This window comes from Cyprinodon tularosa, unplaced genomic scaffold, assembly GCF_016077235.1.
Source record: "Cyprinodon tularosa strain WSP-4 unplaced genomic scaffold, ASM1607723v1 ctg531, whole genome shotgun sequence".
In the NCBI taxonomy this organism is placed as follows: domain Eukaryota; kingdom Metazoa; phylum Chordata; class Actinopteri; order Cyprinodontiformes; family Cyprinodontidae; genus Cyprinodon; species Cyprinodon tularosa.
In genome coordinates, this window is record NW_024039265.1 from 490,504 (window position 1) to 503,757 (window position 13,254).

Below are 13,254 nucleotides of genomic sequence, written 5' to 3' on the forward strand. Positions count from 1 at the left end.
CGTATTAACAGGAGAAGCGGTGCAAGTGACATTTAGACACTGTCGGCGGAAAACAAGCAGTAATTTATAAATGTTTTAAATCAGGTTGGGTTCGGATTAGTCAGCAGGTGGGTCTGGATCCGGATCCCAGTCCGCTAATCCGTGACCTTTTGCCTATAGTATGCATTCTGACAGAGATTTATCTCCTTAGAAGGTAGCAGTAATTCTGGCCCTTTCATCACAGGGTGTTGGTGTTAAACAATTGACGTTTTATGTTTGTGACTTGATAAAATGAGTAAAGGCTGTAAAAAAAATCAAAACTGCACTGCACTTTATGTAAAGTCCTTTAAAGCATTGAGATAGACTGTATAATAGTACTGGAGATTATAGATTTATAAATGAAAGCTGTTAAGATATTTTTATTACTTCTTTTTTATTGACAAGCGTGAAGGACAAGACACAGCAAGTACTCTTAAAAACAGTTTAATGCTGCATTGTGTATGATAAGTAGACCAGAACCAGTCAGTGGCAATCAAATGTTTGGATGGATTTTATGTCCAACTCTGCTGTCTGATCCATGAATTATTTCAAAAGAAAAGACAGGAGCAAAAAAAAAAAAAAAAAAAAATCTGCATCCATCCGTATACTGACAGACTAATGAAATGCAGGTGGGGAGATAAGTTTTTCCTTCTAGTACTGCTGCATGTCTGTTGGAGAAAACAAATGGAAAGCTACATGTGGAACAAAGTGTTTCAGTTGGAGGCCCATAAATTTCCTGTTGAAAGAAAGCAGTTTGAGGAAGCTTTGCTTATTTGGAGCAAGATGGTCGAAGCTGAGAAGATGCTGCTTTGTCAGGTTGGCTCCTCTTAGCATCCAGACTGTTCAGGTTCTATTGCTATGTATTAATGCCAGGGGAAGCCAGAAATCAACCATCTCAGCACTTATGTTGCAAAAACAAGAACTTTGACAACATCATAAAACAATTCACATGAGTTTTTGTGTCTCTGTATTGCAGCTAGTCCAACCTGAAATTTTTCTGAGTTTTCTCTCTATATAAAGGTTTCTCATTGTATATAAATATTTTTTATGTTATCCAATTAAATTTTGTTCCACACGATTGGGTGCAAAAATTCAGTCAAAATATTTTACTCTAAATAGTATTTCCAACTATACTGAGTGTGAGTTTAGTATTGGAGTAAATACAAAATGAAAAACTTGACAGCCATGCAGTGTAACTTTTAATATATCTATATATCTATATATATATATATATTTATATATATATATATATATATATATATATATATATATATATATATATATATATATATATATATATATATATATATATATATATATTTTTTTTTTTTTTTTTTTTTTTTTTCCAGCCTTTTTTTTTTCATTGACTGAAATGAGTGAAATTAACTATACATAACAAATTTCACACTAATATAGTGGTTAGACAGACAAACCGTTATCTAAATCACAGATATACTTAACTATGTAGGAGTTAAAGTTCAAATTTATTTTTACTGTACAGGGACCGGAATACTACATGATGGTTAATATAAATTGGTTGAATTTAACCAATGTTTTTGGTAGTTAACAACCAATCTAATTTGGATGTGTTTTTACCCAATATATATTTCAAAAAGAGAAAATCAATACAAATTTATCGCTTTGACCAAAATATTGATTAATTAGTATTAGAACATTGAAAGCTAGGACCAAGGTTTGAACCACAAACTTATTGGTTGGAAGGCAATTCCCACATCCAATCCCACTGTCCAATGAAATGCCCCTTGGAATTTACTTAAATACTAACTTTACAACCAAGGTTGAAGCCAATGTTTGCATACTGTAAATGTACACATTACTGTTATTGTCATCTGAGTTTTTAACTATTACACAGTACACTTGAATACAGTCAGAATAGTAAACCACTGGTTACCATTTTTATTGGTGGTTTGGCTAACTAATTAAATTGGCTGATCTGAAACCAACATTGGTCAGTTTCTGACCAATATATTAGCTAATCTAACCAAAATTGGTTAAACCAACTAGGTTGGTTGTTTTTCCAACACATCGCCCATTCACAACACATGTCATCTCAGGGCACTTTACAGTTCACCAGATCATACAGTCAAATTGATTTAAAGTTTTATATCTAAGGGAAACCAGTTGATTGCTTCGACTCATTGACTCAAATGCAATTCCTCACACTCAACATGCTTGTAGCGACAGTAGAAAGGAAAAACTACCTTTAAACAGGAAGAAACCTCCAGCAGAACCAGGCTCAGTGTGAGCGGCCATCTGCTGAGGCCGACTGGGGTTTAAGGAGACAGAAGCAGAGATACAAATAATTTCCCTCAAAAATTTCATTCACTTTTTCTGTTCTTTAGGAAAACAAAAAATCTCTTTCACCAAATATGTCGTCCATATTCACATAAAACACAAGTCACCACAAGCTCACTTACTCTATTCCTCATTCCGAAGTGGAGATGCTAATATTTGCCACATTAATGGCTTTTATTTTTTTCATTAGTTTTAAGCTAAATTTATCTGTGCATTTACTTGGCTCAGTGTGGTACATTGTCACTTTATATATTAGTTGCATTATCTGAACTGGATAATCTGTTTCACTGTAGATAACATATTGACTTGAATCACCATTTTTATCAGTGGTGGCTATTGAGTAAAGTTTCAGTTGCCTTTTTATCTTGAATCTTTGCTTTATCTGTTCCTTACACAATTGAAGCAAAATGATCATTAAGTCTATAAGCTAAGCAAAAAATAACTGAGATGAAACAATTAAAAATACAAGATTCTAATTTAAATCAATCACTTTTTTTTTTTATAAACATGTTATTTGATGTTCTCCAGACATTATATTAAGAGCACTGGACTTCTGAAGACTGTTGAGGAACTCTGTGGCTCACAAAAGCTGTGAAGACTTTATGGTTTAAGGTCATCACCTTCTGCTCACCTCTGACCTCTGCTTCCCACCTGCATCCTAAGGTTCCCTAAAACTGCAAAGCTTAGATTTAGGGGATTTTCTGGACCAACAAACTTCAGTTCCATTTTTTCGTTTGTATTTTGACAACAATCTTTGGTTACTTCTTTGCCCTTAGCTTTAAAGTGACAGGCTTTAAATTCCAGATTATGTTGCAGCGATAAATGTGTCATAAAAGGAACGGTTTGACTCAAAATATGTTAATGTCTTTAAGAGTTTTGTGCATCTTGATGATCTCTGAGTATCAGTGAGGGAACCGTTGCCCACCCACAGAGGCCTTTCATTGTCTCTTGTCTCCCCACTGGATCTCTGCAGTGTCCCCCATGTAAACAGCCTCCCTGCAGCAGGAGGAGGCGCGGGCAGCAGACTGTCGCTTTCACCGACAAAGCCATTCGCTTTTAAAGAATGCAAATGTAGATTATAAGAGCTCCCTTTGCTTTATCGCACTGGACAAACATTGTTGAGTTATTGGGAGGATTATGAATACGTTTTTTCTTAAGTGGAAAAAGTGAGATGTGGCCAAGACGAAGTCATCAGAAGTCCCTAAAATAGCAGAGCAGTCTGAGAATGGAGCACAGAAAGGTGAACCGTGCCGCTTGGTGTGCTACGGTTAAGCCGTTTCTGCATCCATGCCCCTCAAAATAGTGATTCATTTCAGCCAAATCCTCACATCAGATAAAGCCAGTTTGGGCTCTAAGAGATGCTTCAGCTTTGCAAGTTGTGAAGCATTAATGTTTTCTTTTAATAAACAGTCTTTTGTGAGATGTTGAATGTAAATGTTTTCACTGAGGAGTGCTGCGTGTGAGTGTGTTTACTTTGGCCATAGTGGCTAGCATGGTCTTTTTTGTTTACAAGTATTATTGGCTCTTTACTCCCATACTTCAGCTGACATTAACTTATTATTCATCCAGCTCATTGTGTTTTTTGCATGTCAGTAAGACTTCTATGTCAGCAATGACAGGTGCCAAATCAGTGTGTTGCTGCTGGCAGACAGGCAGACACATGTAAATTGTACTCAAATTTATTACGGTATATAGAGATTTGTAGATGAAAAATGAAGAGATGAATCCAAGATTCAAATAGGGACACATTCTGTGACGGCTGTTTTACTCATTTATTCTGCTCAAATCTCCACAGACAGCTTTGCATGGTTCCCATGACTGGGTTGCAGCAGATCAATGGGCGGTTCCTGCCAGCCCCCTTTATTTTATTTTGGACCAGGGGCTCATGGGAAAGTTATTTCCAGTCGTTTTTCTGTTACCCTCAATAAACAGTGGCAGCAGTTTGTTAACAGGTGCAATGTGGCTCGCAGCGTTTTTAAAATAGCTTTGTTTTTACCCAGAAGCTTAATATAATCATGTTTGTTTGTATTTTTAATGGTGTGTGTAGGAGTGAGGATGGCGGTTCCTTCGTTTTCTCAATGGAAAATTTATTCGCATGTAGTTTTAGTGCTGGACTGGGAAGTGCATTAATAAGGTCAATCTTTATATTTCAATATATGTCTCTGTCAGTTGTGCAAGAGGCTGGTTTGTGCTCACAGTCCAAAAAATTGCATTTTAGGTTAACCAGTCGTCTTAATTGCCTTCTTTAACGAGAGTATTAATGTATGGTTGATCTTCCTGTCTTTTGCTTAATTAGTGCAAATTTTTAAAATGCATATAAATATATATAAAATTGTTTTTATATTGAAACATTGGTTAAGATTACCAGTCATTCAGCACTCAATTACTTTTTTGAGATTCTTTTGATTAAAAAGGAAATATAAACCTTTTTTACATCTATTTAATCAATGTGCAGTACTTTGTATTGTTTTTTTTCCACATAATTTGCAAATAAATACATTATGGTTGAAACATGATAGAATATGGAGAGGTGGTACTGTAGCCTATATGGCATCTAGAGGAGGTTAGAAAACAGAATTTCAGAACCGTAACAAAGTATTTCTTAGAAACAGAAGAATTTCACTGGACTATTGGTAGCATGGTTTTATTTGTTCATTTATTTGTTATTTTTGTCTGACAACCTTATCGACTGATATCCATTGTTGTGAATGTGCACAGCAGTCTTTATAATTGGTGCTTCTGGTGAAAACATTGTTGAAGGTGGTGCTCATAAAGTGGGATCCTTAACCCTTAAAAAGCTGAGATATAGGAATTTAAGAGAAAACATCAAAAGGTTTTGTGTATGTGTAGCCTTGCTTAGTTGCCTCAGCCTGCTATTTGTTTCAGACTATAAGTTTAAGGCTAGCTCCTGAAAGAAACAATTGAAAGACTGTGGTTTCAGAGATGAATCCATAATCCAACTATAAAATGTAATGGAAAATGCTTCCTAATGAATGCATTTGTATCTGACTTACTAAAAGTGACTATTCTGACTTTTTTCACACCTACAAAAATGAAAATAAAATTCCACGCCACTCCACCAATGTGAGCAGATGAGATACATATAAAATGTAGACAAAGTCAGAGAAACATTAAGTTGGGCTTAGTCTGTGATACGGAGAAGGAATGAATGAGGAGCTGAAAGGACAGGGAGGGACGGAGAGAGAGTTGTGTCTTTGGGAGCACGGCGACCCATGCGACTCAGTCTGCCCCTCTTTGTGTTTCCCACACAGTCTGACATGAGCGGAGCTATATCCACACCATCACATTCACAAGGGCCACTGTCTGTGAACTTCCCCCTGCTTATGATTCGTAGCCCCATGAAGGGCACCATGTTTGCTTATGGTGCTGCTAAGTGATATTTACCATAACGGCTGCTTACACCGAACATAAGGCTTTTCGTTTTTCCCAATCACAGAAGGTCAAAGAGAATCCTAGCCTTCTCAAAATGATAGTGGTATTTTATCTTCCATTCGGTACTCCATCCTTAAGCATATGTTCCATCTATCCAGTCTTGATACTTTTTATTGTTCTGTTCCTCTTATGTTCTATACCAGGGGTCTTCAACATTTTCCAGACCAAGGATCCCCAAACTGATGACGAGATGGAGCAGGGACCCCCTAATTATATATATTGTATGAAATTGTGTTATATCTAACTGGTCTTATAGTTACTCTATTACAGATGGAGTAATGTAATGAAAGTACCGCCCTTAGATTATTAAAGTTTTTCTAATTCTGATTCCTGGTTGATGGGACAGGTGTTGTGGATGAAACGGTGCCCAGTTTGAAAGAGCTCCTGTGTGTCGCTGAATGTGTGCATTGATGACTGAAAGACATCTTCTGCCTCCATTTCTGTGTTTACTACAGTGTGTTAAATTAAAGACATTTTAATTAGCAGAAAAATTGCAGGGGGGAATATAAAAAAAAGTCTAATCAACCAAAACTTTCGCAACCCCCATGCAGTACCTCTGTGGACCCCCTATGGGTCATGGACCCCCTGTTGAGGACCTCCGTTCTATACAGTATGTGCTGTCTAAAGCCAGTGGATGAGAAACTGGGGTAATAATCTGATAATATAGAAGAAGAATACCCTTTTTAAATGATGTTACAGTGGAAACAGCAAATGCAGCAAATGCATTGAGGTGAGGAATTTTACTAGAAAATTTATAAAAAATAGAGACTCCTTAGTACTGAACCAGTATTCACTGTGAAGAGGTAAAATAAAACTGACAAGAATGTAAAGAAATTACAAGACAAAGCAGTGGCTGGTAGTAGGTGAGACTTTCAGGCTTAAAGAAAAGATTTTTTATAAAGTTGTCAAGGTGGGTGGAGGTTGGTTGAGGACCCAAATGCAGAGATGAGGGAGGCAGAGATAAGTACTTGCAGATTTAATTAAATCAAAAAAATCAACAGAAACAAAATCCATCAACAAAATCAAAATCCATTCTGACACAATCCCAAGTGGGGTTGCAAGACTGGTGCCTATCTCCAGCTGTCTATGGGCGAGAGGGGGGCACACCCTGGACAGGTCGCGAGTCCATTGCAGGGCAACACAGAGACAAACAAACATTCACACACACACCTAAGGAGAATTTAGAGAAGCCAATTAACCTAACAGTCATGTTTTTGGACTGTGGAAGAAAGCCGGAGTACCCGGAGAGAACCCACGCATGCTCAGGGAGAACATGCAAACTCCATGCAGAAAGACCCTGGGCTGGGAATCGAACCCGGAACGTTCTTCCTGTGCTACCGGAAGCTCCACTGAGCAGCCCAGAAACAAAATACAGGAAACCAAAAACCAGGTAAAAAATCACAAAAGGAGCCAAATAACGACAAGAAACCAACAATGAGAAACTGCAAAGGAGGTGCATATATGGGGTACTGATCAAAGAATGGGCTAAACAGCTGATATGGATCAGGTGTGGATAGAAGTAACTAGAAGGGAGCTAGGGGAAAGGAGACTGGCACAAGGGGGCAACAGAGAGTAACTGTCACAGGTAAATATAACACAAAGTGGAAAAGAAATCAAAGATCAACAAAACAGGATGACATAAACAATTGATAACTCAAAAAGAAAATCAAACAAGTCCAAAAGGGGAGAACCTTAACAAAAGAAAATTAAGTCCGATGCCAAGTCGGCCCACAGATCATACTTCTGAAGAAAATCTGGTTTCAGACAAAAAAAAAGGGTTTGGTTTTACTTCAGAAAAAAACTTAACCCTCTAGTTTACACTAATTGACCACTGGAAACTAAACAAAACAAATGTCTGTCTTGCCAGCTGCCACGGTGAGCAAAGACTGGTTGAAAAAAACATTGTAAAGAGGACATGGTTTATGTCGAAACAACATCTACATTTCATTGAAAAGTAAAAAGTAAAAAGCCGTAACTTTCAGATCGTTGAAAAGACATTGAAAACTTGGTTTGCAACATCTATTATTGGGCTAAAATGGGACAAAATCAGGACTATGACAGATCGACCAGATTTAGCCTAAAATCCAATGTCTAAATGACGTCTGGTGTTTGGGGGGCCATTTCAGCTGCAGGAGTCAGCCTGACCTCAATGCCAGCGTTAGCTGCAGCCGCATTGTAGTCAGTGTGAGTCCTTCGTAAGGGCACAACTTATTGGATTACTGTCTATAACCTAATCCATCAAATTTTCTATGTAACTTTTTTTTTTTTTTCAGCGAAGCAGGTAACTTTTCCGCTTTGAAATACAAACAACATTAATGTGTAGGATGTGCTCAAGACTTTTCTAGTTTTGCTGTCTAGCTGTTTCGCACTTAGAGTTCACTGGATGAAAACAAGTGAGTAAGAGTTTATGATGTTTGGAAAATACCAGATTTTCCGCACTGTATTTTATTTATATTTCATCAAGAAACAACAGTGCACCTTATAATCTCGAGTGTCATGTACCACACATATAAGGCACTTGAGATTATAAGGCACAGTGTCGTTTTTTTAAATAAAATATATGGTTTTTGCATGACTTGGGTAAACTACAAGGCCACAACGCTTTCAGTATTATGGTAACTGTATTGAGGAGGATGCCATGGCAGTGTGCTTCATCATAATATTACACTGTAAGTATAATGGCCCAAAAATGGCATCTGTCAAGAGACAAGCTTTCCATGTGGATTTTTAAACTCAAGGCTATCAATCACATACTAGAACTTAGGACTAGAGTAGCTGTGAAAGAATACCACATTAATTAATCTATTGTCAGAATTGGAAGAAGCATGAAGAGAATCTGAACCTTATAGTCAGGTACACTAAACCTTATATATGAAAAAAAGATTGAAAACAGACCATTCATTAACGGTGCACCTTATTATACATTGCAGAAAATACGGTCAGTACTATTTTGAAAAACCTTGGGTGCAAGATGTTCCCTCTTCTGATCCCATCTTGACTGCAGTTTGATTTCAATCCCTGGAAATGCATTTTAATTCCCATTTTCCTTCAATTGCAAACATGTTAAACAAGAAACTACAAGTTCCCTTAACTTGTCCGTGAAAACCAGACGGTTTTACTTTGCATACATTGTGTGAGACTTGCTCAAAATGTTACCACAGCCGAGACAAACAGAAATGTTGTAAACACCTACAGCTGATACCATCATGCAGAAAGAAATCTTGAGTTGTCTGGGGTGAGATTTAAATGTCAGAGTAAATAAGCCATTTAATTACGTAAACTGTTGTAGCTTTAAGACCTTTCACCAAAACATTCACTGTGCAAATAATGGATGATGTAAGATATGGTTTGGGGGATGTGTAGTGCATGTTCCATTAAGAACAGGTTGTTTATTTAAACTGTTAGTTCAAAAGTGCCTAATTGTGTGAACAGTTCCATAGTATGTAACACTTAACCATTCATTTCCCTCTAACAGCAATTCTCGAAAGCGTAGCTTGATGTTTAGTGTCGTCACCATGGTAATGCCAAATGGACATGGAATTTTGGCACAAAAGTCTTTCGTTTAGTCCCGTGCTCCCCCAGGAACTCTCGAGAACACGGACTCAGCTTGTTTCCCATCTGCAAGGGACACAAACAGAACCAGACAAAATATGTTGAGAGATGCTGCCAGAAAGGACCATCACTTAACATCGCTCCTTAACAACAACTGCTGGGACTACAGCTGGCTGTCCAGCAGGCAGTCCTGCGGTCACTATCCCAGAATTTGCAGGGGCTTTCCCTGCAATCCAGGGGACTATTTTCATCGACTCTCCTCAAAACGCCACACTAGCAGCCCCCTGGGAGTCCTCTTGTCTTGGCACAAGCCCAAAGCTATTTTGTTAAGGTTCCTCCTTTTTTTTAAAGTCATTGCTGGCTGTAGAAGAGTCTTCAGCAAGATAATTGGATGAGTGCAGTACTTCCAGAGCCAAGTAAACAGACAGTGCAGTAGGTTACTTGGAGCTGCTGAATATTATAATAGATTTAGAAGTGTGATACTCACCAACTGTTTTTTGTGGGTCCCCAGCCTCTTGGCCCCTTGACACAATCACTGTCTGAAGAATGAAAACAAGGGATTTCCCATAGATTTGTTGTTAGCTATGTTAGCAGCAGATCACATTTTTGATCCCAGGATTAGTTTTTATCCTTTTGTATTAAAAGGCCTAGTAAAGCATATAATATATCACAGTACATTGCAAACATATTTACACTGCTTACATTTTCACAAGTTATTTCCTTCTTTCCTTTGTATGTAACAGAAGAAATGCTGAAAGTAGTAACTAATTGTAAAAGTCAAGGAAAAAGATGCATAGCTTTTCCTTTGTTTCACCAAAGACAATTAGAGGTGTTTAATGCATCTGTTTTCAGTCCTCTTTACGCTTTGGTTAAATAAAATCCAGTGCAACCAAATGTGTTCAGACTTGATCTTATTTGTTATTAATTGTACTTCACAAATCTGGCCTTGCTACAAGAGTGACAAACAGCGTTTTAGAAAATTTGAAATAAAAAAACATAGAAAAGAGGGCTGTGGTGACATCAGATTGAAGCAGAGTAATAATCTTGAGGTAAAAATTGGATTGAGGCTCCAATATATATTTAATACTGGCACAGAGACCCACCTTTAACCAGAGCAGTAACCCTAAAAATACAACCAGAGCTACAATTGAGTGGTTTAGATCAAAGCATATTCATTTGTTACATAAATATGACATATATTAAATCCAGGGGGCATGACTTGAAGATTACATCAACTGTAATCTGTCTGAGTTTGAGCTATTTTGCAATGGAGAATCAAAATCAGGTTCACGTCATAGATGTGCAAAGTAAAACGCTTCCTCCTTGTAGCGATAATTCATAGCGTTGATACAAGAGGAGCTAATAAATATATTCCACACAACTTTCAGATTTTTTTATTTATTTTAAAACCCATGTTTCACTTTTATTCCAAAGTAACACTGTATGCAGTCATTTTTTCTGTCTATGACATACAGACCCATATTTAAAAAAAACTCGTTCAAGGTTGTTGCTTTAATACAGGTATGACACTGTATGTGGACAAGTCCGGGTTGTACAGCTACATTTGCAAAGGACTGTGAATGCTGTTTCTAATTCATCTTATCAGACTACTAACAGACTCCTCTGCAAACATGCTTTAGCCTCTTTCTGTGGTAAGGCTTGGTTATGGGTAAAAGTTATTGTGTGATTGCTCTGGATCTCATAATGAAGCATATATCAGAATTAAAACCTCTCAAGAAAGCAATATGACCATTTAACAATTTGTAAAGGAAATCATAACACAGTCTCATAAAGATCTGCAAACCTGTGAAGCAGTGTGTGACCACAGGCCAGACCACAGCTCTGCTTCCAGTCGACCCCCCTGGGATTCACTTTCTCACAACCACACACACAGAGAACCATAGAAATGAACTCACGGCTACAGAAAGGAATGAGGATGAGGCAGAAGTAGGAACTGAAGTTAAGAGTGAAGGTCCAAGGCAGTGACTGAGAATGAGCCAAAACAAGAATAAGACATAAAATCCTGGAGCCATGAGGTTCAGAAAGGGTGCCAGCAGAGTCAATAGGAGGTATTTTTAGTATAGGAACAGGACGTGATTCTCCCCTCTGTCTTTGGACCTCTAGGGGGTCTGGGGATGGGAGTGGGAGTGGGTTATAGCATACTATGTTCCCACCCCAGGATCCGGGGCAGGAAACCTCCCCTGCATTTCTTGGCGGTTCTCGCCGCTACACAGCGAGTGAGTCTGTAATTGGTGTTCCTTGGAACCACAACCCACCCACCCAGTCCCCAGACCATAATACCATAGCTTGACCCATTTTATTTGTTAAAGACCTTTTCTGGTAGTTTTACAAGATAAATTATTGAGATGAGAATTTGATGCGAGATTTCTTGAGAAAGGGTTGTTTGCATTTTGTTGTGTTTATCTAGTGCGAAAGGTCAAGGAAAGCATGTTTATTTCATTGCCCCCATCCATACATGGACCAGTTTGATGTGATCTAATGAGCCCAAATAATTCAAAGAAGCTTTGAAGGCAAAGAAAGCTGTGGGAAAAATAAACCGCTGTGTATTTTTTGGTGATTTAATGTCACTAGACAATACAACACGCCAGTGTGTCCTTTAATCTCACTGTCAGTCCAGTGTTTATGCCAAGGCCTCAGATGACTGTTCAAGAAATTTAGTGACAAAAGACAATCATGAAGAAGACAGCAGGATGAAGCTATACAGATGGTTGAAGCAAGATTCAACTTATAAAACTATATTTTGAGAGTATGGCAACAAGCTAGCAAGACAGGGATGTCTGCCTGAAGTAACAGGAGAGTATTATACGCAAATAAAGGCAAGACATTTATGGCAGCTTTGCACTGCAAAACCCATCTATAAATAAGTCAATAGCCTAAATAAAGTGTATTTACTCTTAATTTGAGTAGGTAACTAAAATGATTTGCCAATGGAATTACTATTTTTACTCTTAAAATAAGATAATAAGACAATATGCACTTAAAATTAGGCAATATAATAGTTTTTTTTTCTTAATCTAGAAGTAAAATGTCTTATTCCATTGGCAAAGTGTCTCACCTCCTCAATTCCAGACAAAATGCACTTATTTTAAGAAGAAATTACATATTTATATTTCAGTTTTTTTTGCATTGTAAAGCTCTCTATACTTACATCCATAGATCCATAATCTGATTCAGGGGACCATATAATCCAACACACATATCTGATCTATAACATTTAAGCTAGAGGAAAGGGAAGTATAAGGCAGATCTGGCCAAAGTTGGCCCTCTAGGGCCACTGTCCGGCAGGTTTCCCTGCTTCAGCACAGCTGATCTCCACTTATGGCTGATTAACATGTTTTTGCTGAACTCAAGGGCCAACTGGGCATCCCTGATGTATGGTATACACCAAACATCAGCGGAAGGTAATACGTTCAAACCTTTGGAAATATCTCAACATGAAAAGTACATCTGACATGCTTTCAATAGTACACAGTGCATAGAAAAGTGTAGCGTGAAGTAGCAATTGATAATCCATAAAAAACAAAACAAAATAAAGAATATACCTTAAGAGAACATTTTTGTTGCAGTTAAAAACTGAAAAAAAAAGTAATATTAGAATTAAGATGTTCAGAAATGGCAATGAACCCAAAAGACTTGTAGCTGTGATTTCAGGGAAACCCTACATCTGTTTAAAACTAAAGCTTTTTTAAGGTGTTATTATTTTCCTTACGCTTAACAAATATGTTCTATTTTCAAATTATGTGAAATATTGTTTATTTATGTAATGAGACCAATAACTAATAGGGTTCAAGGGGTGTGATTACTTTTACGAATTAATCTATACCATCATTTAAAAATATAAAAAGTTTGAAGTTATTTGACTTTACTCTGTTAAGCTGGCAACTGTAGTTTTAA

At 37.4% G+C, this 13,254-nt stretch overlaps 1 protein-coding gene and 1 long non-coding RNA gene across 2 annotated transcripts in view; one reads left to right on the top strand and one right to left on the bottom strand.

Moving 5' to 3' along the window:
• The window catches only part of myocd (myocardin), a 165,724-nt gene that overhangs the window by 34,797 nt on the left and 117,673 nt on the right, over positions 1–13,254 (top strand). The window lies entirely within an intron of this gene.
• Positions 8,703–13,254, bottom strand: part of LOC119796037 — a 36,445-nt gene continuing 31,893 nt past the window's right edge. The window contains exons 4-5 of the long non-coding RNA XR_005282410.1: positions 9,827–9,878; positions 8,703–9,405 (exon numbers count right to left, since the gene is read on the bottom strand). This is a non-coding gene — a long non-coding RNA (uncharacterized LOC119796037). The remainder of the gene's footprint in view (positions 9,406–9,826; positions 9,879–13,254) is intronic.